The following is an 18,150-nucleotide window of genomic DNA, read 5'->3' on the forward strand; positions in this document are numbered from 1 at the left end:
ACAAGAGAGTACATGTTTACTTTGCAGGGGAAAAAAACATTCAAAATCTAACGTTAGGGGTGAAAGCTTTATCTAAATTAATATAATATTTTCTGGAAGCATAAAATTCAAAAATTGATTTTCAGAACTTATTTTTAAACTGAACTCCATAAGCATATCAACCGTACACAGTCGATTGATTTAAAATGGGTAAAAAATTATCCTATACTCTTCCCACCAAACAAGCGAGTGCTTTGCAGGAAAAACAATCATTCAAAATCTAAGGAAGTAGGTGAAAGCTTTATTTAAATTAATATAATATTTTCTGCAGGTAGGTATTTTATTTACGTCGCACTAGAGCTGCACAATGGGCTATTGGCGACGGTCTGGGAAACATCGCTGGAGATAATCCGAAGACATACCGTCGCAAATTTGATCCTCTGCAGAGGGCATGGCTCCCCTGATTTTGGTAGTCCGACGACCTGAGTTTTCTAATTTTGGACGCATAAAATTTTCAAAAAATATTTAACTGATTAAAAATAAAATTCAAAAATTGATTTTCAGAACTAATTTTTAAAAACACTGTTTAAGGTGATCTGAACTTCATAAGCATATCAACGGTATACAGCTGCATAATTTTTAAATGGGCAACAAATTAATTAAAATAAAATATTAATTTAAAAAGTAAATTGGATAACAAACTTTAAGAGGACGCCACATCGCGGTTGAAATTCTTCATGGCAAATTGTTTTTCACCTACATAAGTAATTTAAAATATGAAAGTATATTTAAATATAAAATATATTAAAATATAGAAAATTGTGTTAATTTAAACACAATGTTAACATTGATTAGGTTTTAAATGTTGAAAAAACGCTTTCAAAATATGAAAATGCGAATACAAAATATCGATATGTAATATTACATAGGATTACGCAGTATTTATTTTGAAAACATCTTTTCATTAGTCCCGTATAATAAACACGAAAGCGAGAGCGTCGTTCGCGGAAATTTTTTTTTACAAAAAAAAAAAAAAAAAAAAAAAAAAAAACGCCTTGTCAAGGAAAGTTTAGTATTTTTCGTATTCCCCAGAAAAATAATTCATTTTTATGCTTTTTCCTACTAATACCGACACGAGTTAAAATCGTATTCACACGATTTAAAATCACACATAGCGATTCCTGTTTACGCGATTTCAGATCGCGCATCGTGATTCGTATTATCCACTATTTTATATCAAATATAGCGTTTCATTTACATGCAATTTAAAAGCCATTATTTGAACTCGCGTTTAAGTCACTTAAAAATTATACATCGATAGACGTATTCACGCGATTTCAAATTAAAACATCGACATTCGTATTCACGCGATTTTAAAATCAAAGATCGAGATTCGTATTCACGTGGTTTTAAAATCACGCATTGAGATTCACATTCACATAATTTAAGTAACTAAATAAGATCTCGCATCCATACTTTTATTAAAACATTGATAACAGGCTGTGGATAAATGCTTCCTACATACACTTCTTTCTTGTTCAAATTTCAGGAATTTTTCAATTATTTAAAAAGAGTTCTATAAAAATTAAACATTTTTTAAAAAAATTGGGATTTTTCAAACAAATTTTATCAAAATGAGGTGGCAACGAATGGGTTGAAACTTGCTACAAGAGTTAATCAATGCGAATAGAATAGAAAGTATAGAATAGAATAGAATAGAATAGAATAGAATAGAATAGAAAGTTTTTTAATTGAGATTTTGTGCTCGCAGAATATTTTTCATTTTATCTAAGTCTGCAGTTAGCGTCCGCTTAAGACACCGTGAGATTTCGAAAGAAATCTTACTGAGTTCGAAAACTTTATAGAGCATATATTTTTTTCAGAAGAATATTTCTGTGACACGTGTTCTCAAAGCATACGACAAAAATCATGTGAACGTCGACTTTTTGTGACATAATCAGTATATAATTCACCTTATTTATTATTAGGATGAAAAGAGGAAGTAATAAAAAAAAATTTCCAGCCGTATGATACTAAAAGGAACTTAAATCATTCTATTTTACAATTATTTTACATATTACTATGAATATTTATCTGAAATTCGTAAATAATAATAAACTCGAAAAAATATTTAAGGAGTTATAGATGACACACAGTGAGCAAAATAAAAAACAGTGAGACACTTAGTTTGATCAGGCGAGCTGTTAAAAGTTTGGATCCAATAATTTTAACTTTATTTTTTGCGTATTTCGCCATTCACAAGAACTTTTTAAGCGAATTTTAAAATTTTTTTAGCACAATTATAATATTTGTTTATCCAAAGATAATTCCATGCAAAATATAACTTTCAATAAATATTTAAAAATTATATCATTTCATTAATTATGATTAAAAAAAATTATAATTGCAAAGCATCTAATTTTTTCATCATTTTAAAGAATGTAATTTTACAAGTCAAAGTACGAAATTTGAGCAAAATCGGTCGAATAGTAAAAATACGGTCTTCTTTCGAGTTCGATTTCTCAGAAACTATTCGACTGCTATTTTATGAGCAAACTTTGTATTTTATCATGTAAAAATACATTATGTAAAAAATTACATAATTTACAATTCAAAATTTTTTCGATTATTAAATAAAAAAATAATAAATATTTATTAAAAGCTATTTTTCGCATAGAATTATATTGGGGTAAGTTAATTTTATAATTGTATGCAAAAATATTTCAATTTGGTTAAAAAGCTTTCCAGGGATGGAGAAATACGAGAAATGTGAAATTAACATCCAAACTTTGTATTGCATTGCTGACCAAACTATGGGGACCATATTTTGCAGAATTACTCTCCTATATTTTTGGGGTGAGAAATCCGAATCCGTTGAAAAAAGGTATGTTTATTCAGAGAAAGTACGTTTTTGTGTCTGATTTCGCAAGTTCAGTAAACGAAATTAAAATTTTTAATTTTGGAAAATAATTAAAAACTATTCGGGGAAGCAGTAGTCCGATGTTTCCCGTATAGTTTCCCATAGTGCTCGATGGAGTAAAATATAAAATGCAAAATACACTTCAAAACACTTCATCTACTTTTTCATATGTTCTACAAAACAGATTTTTCTTCCAAACAAAAAGTTTCCATATAACTTAATTGTACAAAAATTAAAAATCCAAAATGATAAAAGTATCAGAAAAATTGTTTGAAACATACTTTTCGAACTAAAGACGTTAACGGACCCTTCACAAAATATCTTTTCATAAAAACGGACCCTTCACGAAATATTTTAACTTAAAAACGGACCCTTCACAAATTTGCTTATCTTCATTATTGTTTTGTTAATTGAATTAACCCTTTCCAGGTCAGAAAACAAGAAAGATGGATGTAAACGAATTAAGTTTTATTTTCGGCAGACGATTCTTCCATTATTCGTCCGAAATAAATATTCTGCGTTCAGCAGTATAGGCTAAATACCAAGTATTTGTATGTTGCATCTCTAATTTAGAAGCAGCAATTGCTGTTTATTTTTGAAATTGTAATTTTTTTTAATTATAATTTAACAGTGCTGAGCATTATCTTGTAACTATTTACAATTAAAAAACTCCTTGAAAAAGTTTTTTTGCAATAACCGGATCCTATTTGCACAAGTTCATAAAAGCAGGACCCTGGTTGAAAGAATGTGAGTAATTTTTTCACAATTTCACAAAAACCGGACCTTTCACAAAATGTCTGGACAGATCCTGTAAATACATAGGTAGCTAACCAATAATAACAAAAAAAAGGACGAACTTGATTAAGAGAAAAGAGTAAACGGCAGCTTAAAAAAATTCTATGTGTTTAAGAAACTAAACGAACTGTTTGTTGGAAAAGAGCTTCTGATAAACATAAACAAATAGAGAAAGCCTGGTGTTGGACTTTGGATAGCTAACATCATTCATTGGCATCATTCACACATCGTTAACTATAACTAGATCATACACGATACATCTTCATAAATTAAACTCAATCAATAAAAGACTTATACGATTACATAACTAAATAAATAATTGTGACTCATTGATAAGATAAAGAAATATTACACAGCAAAGCAATATAGAAGATCCGACAGATTTTTTTTTTATTAGATTAGTTTCATCGTGTGCGGTCCGAACTAAGTTTACGAGATGCAATCTAAATATTTATACTTCCTTGATATGTGTAATTTGAGAACTTTCAGTGTAGTAGCTTTGAATTTTAAAATTTTAACAATAATAAAAAAGTAGCTTTGGTAATACTGGATTTTTGAAACGGGTAAATAAGAATCGTGATGCATTATCGGGGTCTGTTTAGAAGAAATTTGGGTTCGTTAACGGACCCTACACAAAATATCTTCTCATGAAAACGGACCCTTCACAAAATATTTTAACTTAAAAACGGACCCTTCACAAAATAGTTTTTCTTTTAATCGGACCCTTCACAAATTTGTTTATCTTCATTATTGTTTTGTTAATCGAATAAACCCTTCCCAGGGCAGAAAACAAGAAAGATGGATGTAAACGAATTAAGTTTTGTCTTTGGCAAACGATTCTTCCATTATTCGTCCGAAATGAATATTCTGTGTTCAGCAGTATAGGTTAAATACCAAATTTTTGTATGTTACATCTCTAATTTAGAAGCAGCAATTGCTGTTTATTTTTTAAAATTTAATTTTTTTTATTATAATTTTACATTGCCGAGCATAATCTTGTATCTATTTACAATTTAAAAACTCATTGAAAAAGTTTTCCGCAATAACCGGACCCTATTTGCACAAATTCATAAAAGCAGGACCCTGGTTGAAAGAATGTGAGTAATTTTTTCACAATTTCACGAAAACCGGACCTTTCACAAAATGTCTGGACAGACCCCTGATTATTTTTAGATCCCGTGAATACGAATAAGCGACATTCGATTTTAAATTCGCATGAATACGAATCGCAATATTGGATTTTTAAAATTGTGAATACGATACGCGATGAACGATTTTTAAATCGCGTGAATACGATTCAAAATGAGTCACTTTTAAATCAGGTAAATACGAAAATCGATGTTTGATATTAAAACTGCGTGTATATGAATCGCAATACTAGCGGATTCCGGCACAGTTTCAAATATTTTACAGCAACGAAAATCCGATAAACCCAGGGAGGGGGGGAATCAAAATTGCGGAAGAGTCATGTGTATTAAAACGCCTCGTTAATGCGATTCAGCAATGGTTTTAAAATTTAAATTTTAGATTGTAGTACTTAATTCTTGATTTAATTTTAGATTGTGGTGAAAATTTCGTCGGATTATAATTTTTGATTCGCGGAATTCCACGAATCAATGGTCTCGGGATGAACGGAATTCCGCGAAGAGAATGAAATACCCTGTCTTAGTTCCTAAACCAGGATGGATGATACGAAAAACCCGGAATATGACCACTCCTGTTTATTATATGAATCAAGAGGACTTTGTATTCATGACAAAAATGACAAGAAATACTCTAAGTATTCACTACAATATACAAAAAAATGCTAAAATTTAAATTTATCTGTCTAATTCAATAACTAAAATAAGTGAAAAAAGTTAAATGGGTTAAATTACGTGATTTTTTTAAAAGAAAACTATCTTATTGTATTTATGAATTAAACTACATATTTCCAAGTAAAAATCGTATCATAGGAAGATATTTTCCTTCCACCATTTTCAGATAATGAGTCATTTATTTTCCTTTTATTGCCAATGAAATGTTGCGAATCATATTTAAATCAAATTAACCCTATATAAGGCCATGACAATTACACTTGCCACCAGATGTCGCAGTGAAGTTATTTTCATTCTCCACCTATTATTTGTGTGGTCATCTGCTGATAGGTTCAGAAAATACAATTTAAAAAATTACTAATTAAGGACTTTGTTTACATAAATGTGTGTAACAATTAAAGTTAGCGATGTGTCAAGGAGAGAGAGCTACAGAGAGAGAGATTTTCGCTTGCGCGTTATGCATTAGTTTATTGGATCGTTTCTCATCGAGTTCACTGTAGTTTATATTGTAGGTAAAAATTTTAAAATCGCATTCTTCTTTCCACGAAAAAGAAGGAAAAAAAATGTCTCGAATTTCAATTTAAAGGCATAAGCTAAATTAATTTCTTTTTATAAATCAATCTCAATAATATTTTACAACAATTGTGTACATAACTGGGGAAAAAGTATAAAGTAAACTACCATACAAAATATAGGCATGTTTAAAATGGAAAAAATAGCGCAGAATAAATTATAAGGCTTAGATTTTCCTCTCAAAATTTAAAAAGTTCTCTTGGAGTTGAATACACCTGACTCGGCCCACCCTAAAAATTTGATTGACCATTCTAGAATTTTTTTTTTATCAATTTCAGTTTCCTTTTCAAAATAGACAAATTTAAAAAAATTTGAAGAAACAAATGGGAAACATCACATTACGGAACTATGTTGATCCATTACTTAATTCTGTAAAAAAAAAAAATAATAAAAAAAAGGAACAATTTTGTATTAGAGAAGTTTTAAAAATTCGTATCGAATACTCTGTCCATTTTCTTAAACATGCATTTTGAACTACGTCCAGAATTAAAGAAACATTATTTATGTTTCTTCAACAGGACAAGGATAAACAATTGATGTTCCCATTTTCAACAGAATATTGGAATATTATGAAATATCTTCTTCTATCGGCTCTTTGTGGACCACAGCCTTCCTCCATTCTGTTCTTTTCTTTGCGATTGCTCTCCAGTTAGTAATTTTTAGGATTTTAAAATCCTCTTCCACATAGAGTCGAGTCATCTGATCTTAGGCAGACCTTTAACTCTCTCTTAAGAGGGCACCATACCGCGGAAGAAAATTTTCGTCGTAAATTCTTCATTACTAATTTAAAATTTAAAAGAAAGTAAAAGTAAGTTCAGGCAAATTTAGAGTAAGTTATAAAGTTTAAATTGCAGAAAAAAAATAACTTTAAAATATTAAAATGCAAAAAATTTATTAGAAAAGAACTTCTCCGTTGCGCAATCCCAATTTATCATCTCATAATTTATTTTCATTTGAATATATTTTAAAATTTCCCTTTCAGTATTTGAAATTTTTGTTTGTCTTTTAATTAATTTTAACTTCAGAAATGTTCTTAAGCTATGAAGCCATCGATTAGCAGCTATAATGTGACTCTTTATTTCTGTGCTTAAATCCCAAACTTATGACTTTGGTGTACCCTTTCTAACTTTTTCTTAACGCTGTGTACCACTAATAAAAAAAAAATTAATGTATTTTTTACCATAAAAAAATTGCTCAAAAGTTAAAAATCACAACTGGCTGTTGACACCACTCATTATTAACTGCTAACTCTGCAAAAAAAAGCCAATAGAAAAATACGTAATAGTAAATTTTCATGGCAAGCTTTGTTTTTAAATAAAATTTAGTGAAATTTTCGCTTGTTGCAAGATATTTTGCATAAGAATGCGTACCCCCGCTAAACTGTTCACGTACCCCTGGGGGTACGCGTACCACACTTTGGGAAACACTGATTTAAGACAATTGATATTCCAATTTTTACAGAATATTTGAATAGTATATGAGAAATCATAATATTCAATTCCTTATAAAAATATTTTAAATTTTTAACTTAAAAAAACACTCTTAGATCTGCTGAGTTTTCGAATGTGGGATAGTTTCACTCAAAAGAGCCTCACTAAGGCGAGATCGTTCCAATCCCTGGAGTTAATTTGTCTTTTGGGTTGGATTCAAAATGACAGGGATGAACATAGATATCCGCAAGTCCAATATAAATTATATGTACAAATTCCGTTATAAAATAAAATTGGATACTCGAATTGGAAATTTCCTTATCTTCTGAATCGTTTTCACAAGAGTAGAATCACAAGAGTGTAGAGACTGAATTTTTGTTATGTTGCCATCTCAAAATAGAAAATATAGTGCTGTGGTGTTGCCAAAAAAAAAAAATTTAAACCATGTAAATATCAATAGTCGTGTAGAAATTAAATTGTAAAGATGAAGATTATTACATAAAATAAAACTCATGGGCAGCAGGCGTTGATAACAAAATAATAAATCCATTTTTAAGAAGAAACAAAGTTTGAAAATTAATTAAAACACATCAAAATAATGTTAAAGTTCGCATATTATTGACGTTGGTGGGAAAACAGCCCTCAACTAAACCACTCGGAAATTCCATAAAACAATCACTTTTCCGAAACCAATCGATAAGACAAAAGCTTAATCAAATTTTCTCGCCAAGTGTTCTCCTTTGAAGCACGCCAAATGGCCGAAAGGAAAAGAGTGGGAAGACGACGACCGAGGTGCGCATTATTTGCGCAAGGGGAGCGCAAGATTCGGAGATTTGTCAGCGGGCGAGAGACGTCAGCTAGATTGCCGATCTGCCAAGACACCCGCCGCTTTTGAAGACGTTCTATTTACTAATTTGTGGCGTAAACATGATGAAATCGGCGCCTGTGTTCGGATGCGGCGATAACACATGTCTACTTTAACTGGGCTTATATAAAAAAGCAGCTGATTACGAAACATCAGCAACACTTCGGCTAATGCTAATTGACTGCCAGGAGAAAAGTTCTGTTTCTATGACAGAGAAATTAATTTCAAGAAATACAATTTTAGGAATTCAGAAATATCTTTTTAGTGCCCTTACAGTTTTCAAGAAAACAATAATTAATTTAGAGTAAATTAAGAAGATATAAGAATTGAAAAGTTAAAAAAGACGGACATAGCTGCCTCCATTTTGTTGTTTTATAAAACTATATCTGCCTTACACAGTCGACCCCTTTTTGAGTTTACGGCTTCAACTTTATTCTATTGAACCTCGTGCTGAATCATGACATCATAAATTAAAGAACACTTTGGTATCGACTCCGGTTAACCGAGGCATTAGGATAAAAGAGGTTTGCATAATCGAAGTATTATTATACTATATACAACTAACTATATTTAAACTAGGGACGGATGTAAGGAATAGTAATTTGGCCGAATATTCGCCCGAATACCGAATATTCAACGGCCGAAAAGCAAAAAAAAATTTTCAAATCATCAATAAATATAGAAATAAATTTAGTCACATTGAAAAATAATCAAAACTTAGCTGTATTATTGGTATGGGGTAAAGGAATAAAAACTGTAATTGTTATCTATTAGAAATATTTAAGATAAATAAAAAACTTACTAACCTTAAAATTCTCAATTAAACTTTTTCACAATACCGTATTTTTTAGAAGAAAAAAAACCGATAATAAAAGAATATCGTTCATAAGAAACGCTCTCTTAAATCTGCTATGGCAAGATAAAAACGCTGATAAAAAAAAAAGTTTAAAAAAAAAGTTTAAAAAAAAAAAGCAAAAGGGAAATGGAAAAAAAAAATGTTCTTTCTTAAAATATAACTTTAACGTTGAAAATCACAGTTTTCTACGTTACCGCTTATCTGCCATACAGAAAAAAAGTAACAATAAAACAATTAAGTCTATTAGAGACGCTCTGTTAAAAAGCTGAGCTATAATAAAAACAGCAAAAACAGAACACACACACACAAAAAAAAAAAAAACATGCTCAATCTTTAAAACAAAAAGTAGTGGTTCAAATCCAGTTTCAATTCTTAAAATTTCGCTTTTCCATTTGTCTGTCAGAACATACATTTACAAGTTCTAGAACTTAACATATATATGTGTAAAAACTATTTCTAATAATGTATTGTAAAAAATGCGATTTTAAGTTACTCATTATTAGAAATACTCATTATCCAAAAGAAATAAAACTGTAGAAAAATACTCTTTAAGAAATACTTTGCCGAATAATTGACCAAACATTCGGCCAACCGAATATTCGGCAAAAAAAGACTACCGAATAGTGGTCGAATATTCGTAACATCCCTGATTTTAACACTTCAACGAAGAAAAATAAGACATATTACTGATGTGGCTAAATTAGGTTTTCACGATTTAAAAAGAATAAATAGGATAAAGAAACTAAATTGTGAAACAATTAACGAGATAAAAAAAACTTACAAAACTTTCTATTCAGTAAAAATTATCAAAAAGAAGAAGAAAAAGCTTTTCTACACGATATGCTGTATGCATAAACGTAATATATTGAAATTTTTGAATAATAACAATGAAATACAGGAATGTTAACTTTAAAAATACGACATGGATTGTTTTTTAATGATAGGGAAATCTGGACGCCAGTTTTCAAAGAGCTAAAATCATATCTGCAGAGTTATTTCGATTGAAGAGCTAATCACATCTTTTATTTTGAAAACTTTTGAGTAATATCATTTCATTTAGTGTAACAATTGCGATAAGAATTGTAGAGAAACAAATGTTTTTTAAATTTATCACCCAGTCAGTAGAAACTAATTGTTAAAACTTCAACTATTCAAAAACGACACTATGCGGACTGATAAGAAAAATAAAGCAATAAAAACTTATTGCGCGTGGCTGCAGAATTTTAAAACAATTGCATGGCAACATGGGAGTTATTTCAAGGAATTTGAATTTTATTTATTTCATTTTTACAGATTCTCAATGCAAGAGAAATCATAATAAGGAGTTATGTTAACGGAATTGGAATCGTTGTCAATGTTATTAGACCAGAAGTTATTGCAGATTCAAAAGGGGGGGGGGCGCTTAATTGTAAACAAGAAAAATGTACCACATATGACAAAAAAATACTTGGGATTCCGGTTATCATCAGCCGCCAATTATAAAATATTTTACTGTAAAAATGGACACTCATAATTTATTTTATCGTAAAATTGAGCAGCTCACAAAATATTTTAGCTTAAAATCAAACACTTCACAATATTTTTCAATTTAAAACAGATCCCTTCACTCATACTAAATTCATAATTTTGAAACCACCCTTCCTTGAAAATATGATTATTGTATTTTGTACAAAAAAATGACCTTATTTTAACGAACTCACAAAAACATCAAATTAATTTCTTGACTTTTTTTTCCCTGAATCTTAATAACTTTATACTTTCAATTTTTTAAAATTTATTTTTATTTATTTATTTTCTTTAAAAGTTTATGTGTAATTAATTGCCCGGCATAAATTTCCTCAGAATTCACTATATTTTTAAAGTTAGGAGCTGATTAGCGGTGGATTTTCATATCAAATTCTGAGATGCGCATGCACATCGCAAAAGTATAAAAATATAGAGGAACAATTTACATGAGGAACAAAACTAATTACGTCCACATTCTTCACAAAACAATTTATGTCCAAATCAGGATAAAAAGTTTAAATTTTGTTTCATTTGCACATAATTTGGTTAATCTAGGTATTTTGGGTTTTTTATTTTACTCGCCATTTAAAAAAAAAAAGTGGATATTCACTTATGACAGTTCGTTTATTTTTTGACGATATACCAGCAGAATGCTAACCATCATCACAGAAAATTAGGATTGCGTTTGAAAATATTTTTTTTTAATTGATCCCGATTACAACTAAATAGTGACATCTTGGTGACTGTAAGTTGGCGCAGTCGGTTACTAATAAGCATTATCGGAATTTTTAGAATATTGTCTAAAAATATCAATATTTCACGTAATGTTGCGACTTTTTTTCTACACAACTAATTTAACTTTTTTTATAAATTGGAAAATGTTATTCGAATGAAGAAAAAAACAATTTCTTTCTAATCATAATTATTAATCATAACATTATTTCAAAAATAGAAAAAATAATTATCGATAAAAAAAAAACATTGTTATTGTGTACATACATAAATAAAATCATTGAGTCACAATATTATCGTTGGTAATTCACAATATTTAAATCATTCTCAATGTTAGTGTATTCTCAATATGATTGTCGCTGATAATTCTCAATATTTATCGCATTCACGATATATCGTTAAAATATATTTTAAACGCCATTTTTGCAACAATTAAAAAAATATTGCTATTTCACGATATATCGACCAGCTTTTGTCCCGATACGAGAATCTTCTAATATTTTTCCGCAGCTCATCAGATGCCATTTCACACGACGTTGTAATGAGAAAAAAACTGTTTAAAAAAACACAAATGCAAAAAATACGATTTAATTGGTACATTGCATACGTAATAAGATGACCAGACGTCCCACGTTTCAAACCTGTCTCACACTCTTTGTTTTGGGATTGCAAAATCAATGACAACATAGGCTAGTTATTAAAATATTCAAAATAAATAACAAATAAAGTGCCCCCAATACAGTTGAATGAAAATAAAAATAGGTCACGATAAATTTTATTTTCTATAGTTAAAAAAAAAACAATTAAAAAAGCGTTATTAAGAAATTGCTTATGACTTTTGAAAGATATTTCTCCTGATCTTATACTTTTTTTTGATAATAATAAGTATTTTAATTTTATTTTTTATACAAAATGGGAAATAATTTAACTTAAACTTAAAATTTTCTTTTCACGCACCTATTGTTTGATTCTTTTCGTTTCAAATCTGACATCACGTAGTTTTTTGCGCCATTTTAAGACGGAAAGTGTTTAAGTTTCATAATTTATTTACGATTGAATTAATTTTATTTCTATTATTTGGGCAAATACAACTCAGGGATGGTTAAATTTCTTCCAAAGTGGAGATAAATAAACCCACAAAAGAACCCACATGGGCTACCTAATTAATACAACACTTCTAAATAAGAGAAATCTAAAAAGTAACAATCGGGAATTAACAACCAATCATATAATTATATAAAGAGCTGTTAAAATAACATAATCAAATTTATTTAATACTACTAAATTAACAAATTACATACTAAATTTATACACGACTAAAAACACATATTTAATCCATATATATATATATATATATTGTTATTCACTGAAAAATAAGTATTAGACGTTCTGCTACATTTTTAAGCATAATAAAAAAAAGCGAGTAGATGAAAGAAGAATAAGTATAATTATTGAAAGATAATTATTGTTTTGTTTCTCTATAGCATGACTTATTTAAAATTTATATTAAAATTAGAAATTTTATTTCAATAGCTTAGCATTGACTAAATTTTAATTTTTTCAGGAGGAATTATTGTAGTTATGAAAGATTTTAATAATTGATTTTAAATTCTTTAGATTTTAAACTAGAACACATTTCATATGAATTTAACTTACAGGGGTCTGTCCAGACATTTTGTGAAAGGTCCGTTTTTCGTGAAATTGTGAAAAATTACTCACATTTTTTCAATCAGGGTCCGTTTTTATGAATTTGTGCAAATAGGGTCCGTTATTGCAAAAAAAAAACTTTTTCAATGAGTTTTTAAATTGTAAAGACATGCAAGATTATGCTCAACACTGTAAAATTATAATTAAAAAAATTAAATTTTAAAAAATGAACAACAATTGCTGCTTCTAAATTAGAGATGCAACATACAAATATTTGGTATTTAGCCTATACTGCTGAACGCAGAATATTCATTTCGGACGAATAATGGAAGAATCGTCTGCCGAAGACAAAACTTAATTCGTTTACATCCATCTTTCCTGTTTTCTGCCCTGGAAAGGGTTTATTCGATTGCCAAAATAATAATGAAGATAAACAAATTTTTGAAGGGTCCGTTTTAAAGTTAAAATATTTTGTGAAGGGTCCGTTTTTAAGTTAAAATATTTTGTGAAGGGTCCGTTTTTATGGAAAGATATTTTGTGAAGGGTCCGTTAACGGACTCAAATTTCTTCTAAACAGACTCCTGACTTACATGAATTAAAGTGTGCGAAGCGATCTTAGTCCGAAAAGCCAATTTTAATAATAATAACAATAAATTAATTATATAAATAACATTGCATAACAATTTTTGGGGTTAAGGAGCGTAATGGAATAGGAGATTGAGCCCACTAGTAGAATTATAAATTCTGTTTATTCAAAGATATTTCAATCGAAATAAAATAGGGTATTTTATTTCATTTAATAATGGTAGAAAAATTTTGAACTCAAAGATGTGCAATTTTTTACATTATTTTAAACTACGTAATTTCAAAAGTCAACATGCAAAATTTTGAACCAACAACCAAATAGTTTCTGAGTTTCAAAAATTCAAAAAAAAAAAAAAAAAGTATTTTTAAAATTTCTGTTCTTACGAAATAATATTTTAAATATTTCGTTCAAATTTCGTAATTTGTCATAAAATATATAGCTTAAAATTAAGCAAAAATTAATATATGATATACAGCAAACTAGGATAAACTTTTTTTTTTTGCATTCAATTATTTAAATAAATAATAACAAAAATATTAATTTTGGTAACTATTTATTACTATTTAGTTTAATGATAACAAAAAAAAAATTTAATTGTATATTCTTAACTTTTAAACATAAAATTATAAAATTTGATTAACTAATAGTTCTTAAGCAACGGCATTCCCAATAAAGTGGGAATGAACTTTTATTATAGTGTCAGATTCAATTAGAATGTTAGTGTGAATACAAAACATATAAATATTTAATTTTGGATGCTATTTATTATATTTAATTAATTTAATGATGATCCAATTACTTTATGATGATCCAATACATTCTCTAAAACTTTCGTATTTCAAACGATAAAATCTAAAATTTTAATTGAAATTAATTGAATAGTTTCTAAGCAATTCAATTTCAAATTGAGTAGTAATGAATGGATTTTTAAAACTGAAATGCTTATGTTGATTACTGGCTTTTTGACGTGCAATGATCACAGATAATAAAAAAATAGGGGAGAGATGCGTCATACATTCCAAAGTAAAAACGAAAGAGAAGAAAATGTAAATATTAATAAATAAAAAAATGGAGGAAGAGTCCCACGCCTGGCGCAATACTTCCGGCTTCCCAATCCCCTCTACTCCTGTAGGTCGCGTAGTGAGAATATTTAAATATCCTGCTTCATAACCTTGATTTACTGAACTATATATTCTATTGAGCAAAAATGGAAGTAAAAAAATTACAACATCTCATACTAGAAATCAATTACTTTGCCATAAAGATAGATAAATAAATTTCCAGCATTGAATTGAAATAATCAAGAAAAATAAGAAAAAAATTTCCAGCATTGAATTGAAATAATCAAAGAAAATAAGAAAAAATTTTCCAGCATTGAATTGAAATAATCAAGAAAAAGAAGAAAAAAATTTCCAGCATTAAATTGAAATAATCAAGAAAAAGAAGAAAAAATTTTTCAGCGACTTTTATTTCCTATTATAAAATTTAGAAATATTTTTCATTAACATTCTAGGATTTTTTTAATTGATTGCATAATCCTGATACTTCTTAATTGAAAACTTAAAAAAAATATTACAATATTAAAATTTTTTCTATGAATAATTTTCCATACTTTATTTATTTGAATCAATTCATGTAAACAATTTTATCCAACAAATAAATTTCAAAATAAATCTTTTTTCTTTCTTCCGATAAACAAAATTAATAATTGATACTACATTCAAATCGGCAAACGTTCGAACAATATTAATTTCAAGCATAGAGTAATTTAGTTTAATGTTCATTTAAATTTAAAAAAAAAATATTTTAAATAATTTGTAAATAAAATTTTATTAAAACTTTAAATAACTAAAAACTATAAAACTTAACTGCTAATAAAATGTCATAATACTCTAATATCCAAATTTTTTTACAAAAATTAGGTTTAAATAATTATTAATTAAACTGTTATTAACTAAAATAATTATTATAGTTGGCAATTTTCATTCCATTTAAAAAATAAAATACAATTATTACGTTTCAGAAATTATAGGATTCGTTTTCTAAAACTTATGAAAACTAAATTATTTATCAAATTTTTGTATTAAGTTAACCAAACTAGTAGCTTAAATTAAGCTATATTTATTAAAATGTCATTTATAAAATTATACATCCTGTATATTTAAATGTTAAAGAATTCTGCTAAATCAAATATTTTATTAAACAACCGGTTCAACATATAATTATTTTAATCTGATTACAAAATAAAATAATTGATAATATAGTAACCCTTTACTTATTTAAATGCCAAAAATTTTATGTTAAAATGATTATTAATTGAAATATCATAAAACGTTACTAAGATATAAAATTTATATTGGTTCCTAAATATTTTTCCTAATGAAATTTAGAATAAAAAATTATGCTAAAACGATTATGTGTTGAAATATAAAACATTATTAAAATAAAAAATATTTCGGTCTCTAGATTTTTATTTTTATGCTGTTGTTAGTTAGAATAAAAAATTGTGTTAGAACGATTAGTTATTGAAACATAAAACATTATTAAAATAAAAAATATTTTGGTCTCTAGATAATTTTTTTTATGCTGTAGCTATGTAGAAGAGAAAACGATTATTTAGTAAAACATCATGAAACTACTAAAATATAAAATCTATTATTATATTGATATAAATTCTATTATTATTATCATCTCTAAATATTTATATTTCTTGCTATAGAATAAAAATCGTTCAAATGATGATTAAGGAAAATATCACAAAACTTTAAAAAAATATATAATCTATTTTCCCTATTTTTTTTTCTGTCGCTATCTAGAATACAAAATGACGTTAATACCATTATTTATCAAAATATCATAAATCTTTAATAAAACATAATCTCTAATTTGTTCTTTAAATATATTTTTTCCTTGCCGATAACAAGGCAAGAGATGATTGAATATGAATATATATCTCTAGAAATTTGATAATAACCTGTCTATTTAAATTATAGAAAGATTACGTTGAAACCGACTATTTTAATAAATAATTGGTTTAATATAAAATTATTATTAACTGATTAAAAAATAAAATGCTAAAACTGATTATATTAGCTTCTTTAAATTTCGGAAACTTAATTAAGGCATTTATATATTAAAATATCGTAAAATTTTATTAAAATATAATCTGGTCCCTAACTATTATACATTTTCTGGTACTTATCTATTTCACTGGAGTAAGCGATAAAGTCAACAAAGAATAAACAGTTTATTTAACCAGGATTACTTATTTTTTCATTCATTAAAGTAAATAAAATAAAAAAATACTTCTAAATTAAAAATAAATACGTAAAATATTTGACTTTACTTGCACCGGCGAAATGGATAAGTACCTTTTTTTTCCCTGCAGCTAACAATGCAAGAGGAGAATGAAGATAAATAAGTACCTCCAGAGATTTCGGTACTCCACTCCGACAGACACACAGGAATTCCGCAAGTGCCGAAATTTAAGAGTTCACAGAGTTAATTCCACGAGGCACTTATAATACATACAACACCTCCCCCAAGCAACATCCGGGACTCAGCTTCCAGCGCCAAAATTTCAAACAGTCCCCCTTTCGCAAGTTCTCCTTTCTTCCAACATCGACTTCAAAAAAAAAAACTTTTTTCGATGATAATGCCAAAAATCAAATAATTCCGATTAATACTCATTTTTTGAAAAAGGATATTTTTTTTTTAATTTTCTTCCAAATATCCGTGAGATCCGCGGGAGAAAAAAAAAAGAAGAAAAAAAACAGCGGATTCAAGAGACAAACACAAATCCAACTCTTGAACATCCGTATAGATTTTCATCTACTACTTGCACACCCTGCCTCTAATTCAACTACCGAAAGGCCGAGACAGGTTTACTGTACGTCATCGCCAAAAGATATCGCCAACTTGCAGCCAAACGAAAGCTATTTTTCCAGCCCACTATTTCCGGTTTAATTTAGACTGACATTTAAATGGTTGATGCAGCAATTCCTATCTTAGTTTTTATTCCGTGCAAGGTGAATGACAATACTATTTATCAGGATTTCCGTTATGGAACAATTAAAACCGACTAATAACACCAGACGATTTTTTTTTCTTCCTTTCTTAGATAATTATCATAGTTTATAAGCTAAATATATCGATTACAACAATTTTCTAATTAATGTAAAAAAGAAAATAATTTATCTTAGAACATGCTACATGAAATTAAATTAATAACTTTCATATTTTTCCTTACATTATGAGAGTTTAAAATTTTTTAAACTAATCTGATTAAAATAGAGTGTTTTTAAAAATCTATCCTAACTTTGTAAAAAAAGCCTATATATGATTTTTCTAAGAAGAAATGTATACTTTAAGAATAAACTAATGAGACTGAAAATATTATAATTTTGGTCAACAGTAAAAAAATACATACTTATTAATTATTAAT

The 18,150-nt window shown here is 27.9% G+C and overlaps 1 long non-coding RNA gene across 1 annotated transcript in view; it reads right to left on the bottom strand.

The window, feature by feature from the left end:
* Window positions 1-17,570, bottom strand: part of LOC139425186 (uncharacterized) — a 40,151-nt gene extending 22,581 nt beyond the window's left edge. The window contains exon 1 of the long non-coding RNA XR_011636467.1: window positions 17,132-17,570. This is a non-coding gene — a long non-coding RNA (uncharacterized lncRNA). The remainder of the gene's footprint in view (window positions 1-17,131) is intronic.
* Window positions 17,571-18,150: the final 580 nt, after the last annotated feature.

This window comes from Parasteatoda tepidariorum, chromosome 3 (genome assembly GCF_043381705.1).
Source record: "Parasteatoda tepidariorum isolate YZ-2023 chromosome 3, CAS_Ptep_4.0, whole genome shotgun sequence".
Classification (NCBI taxonomy): domain Eukaryota; kingdom Metazoa; phylum Arthropoda; class Arachnida; order Araneae; family Theridiidae; genus Parasteatoda; species Parasteatoda tepidariorum.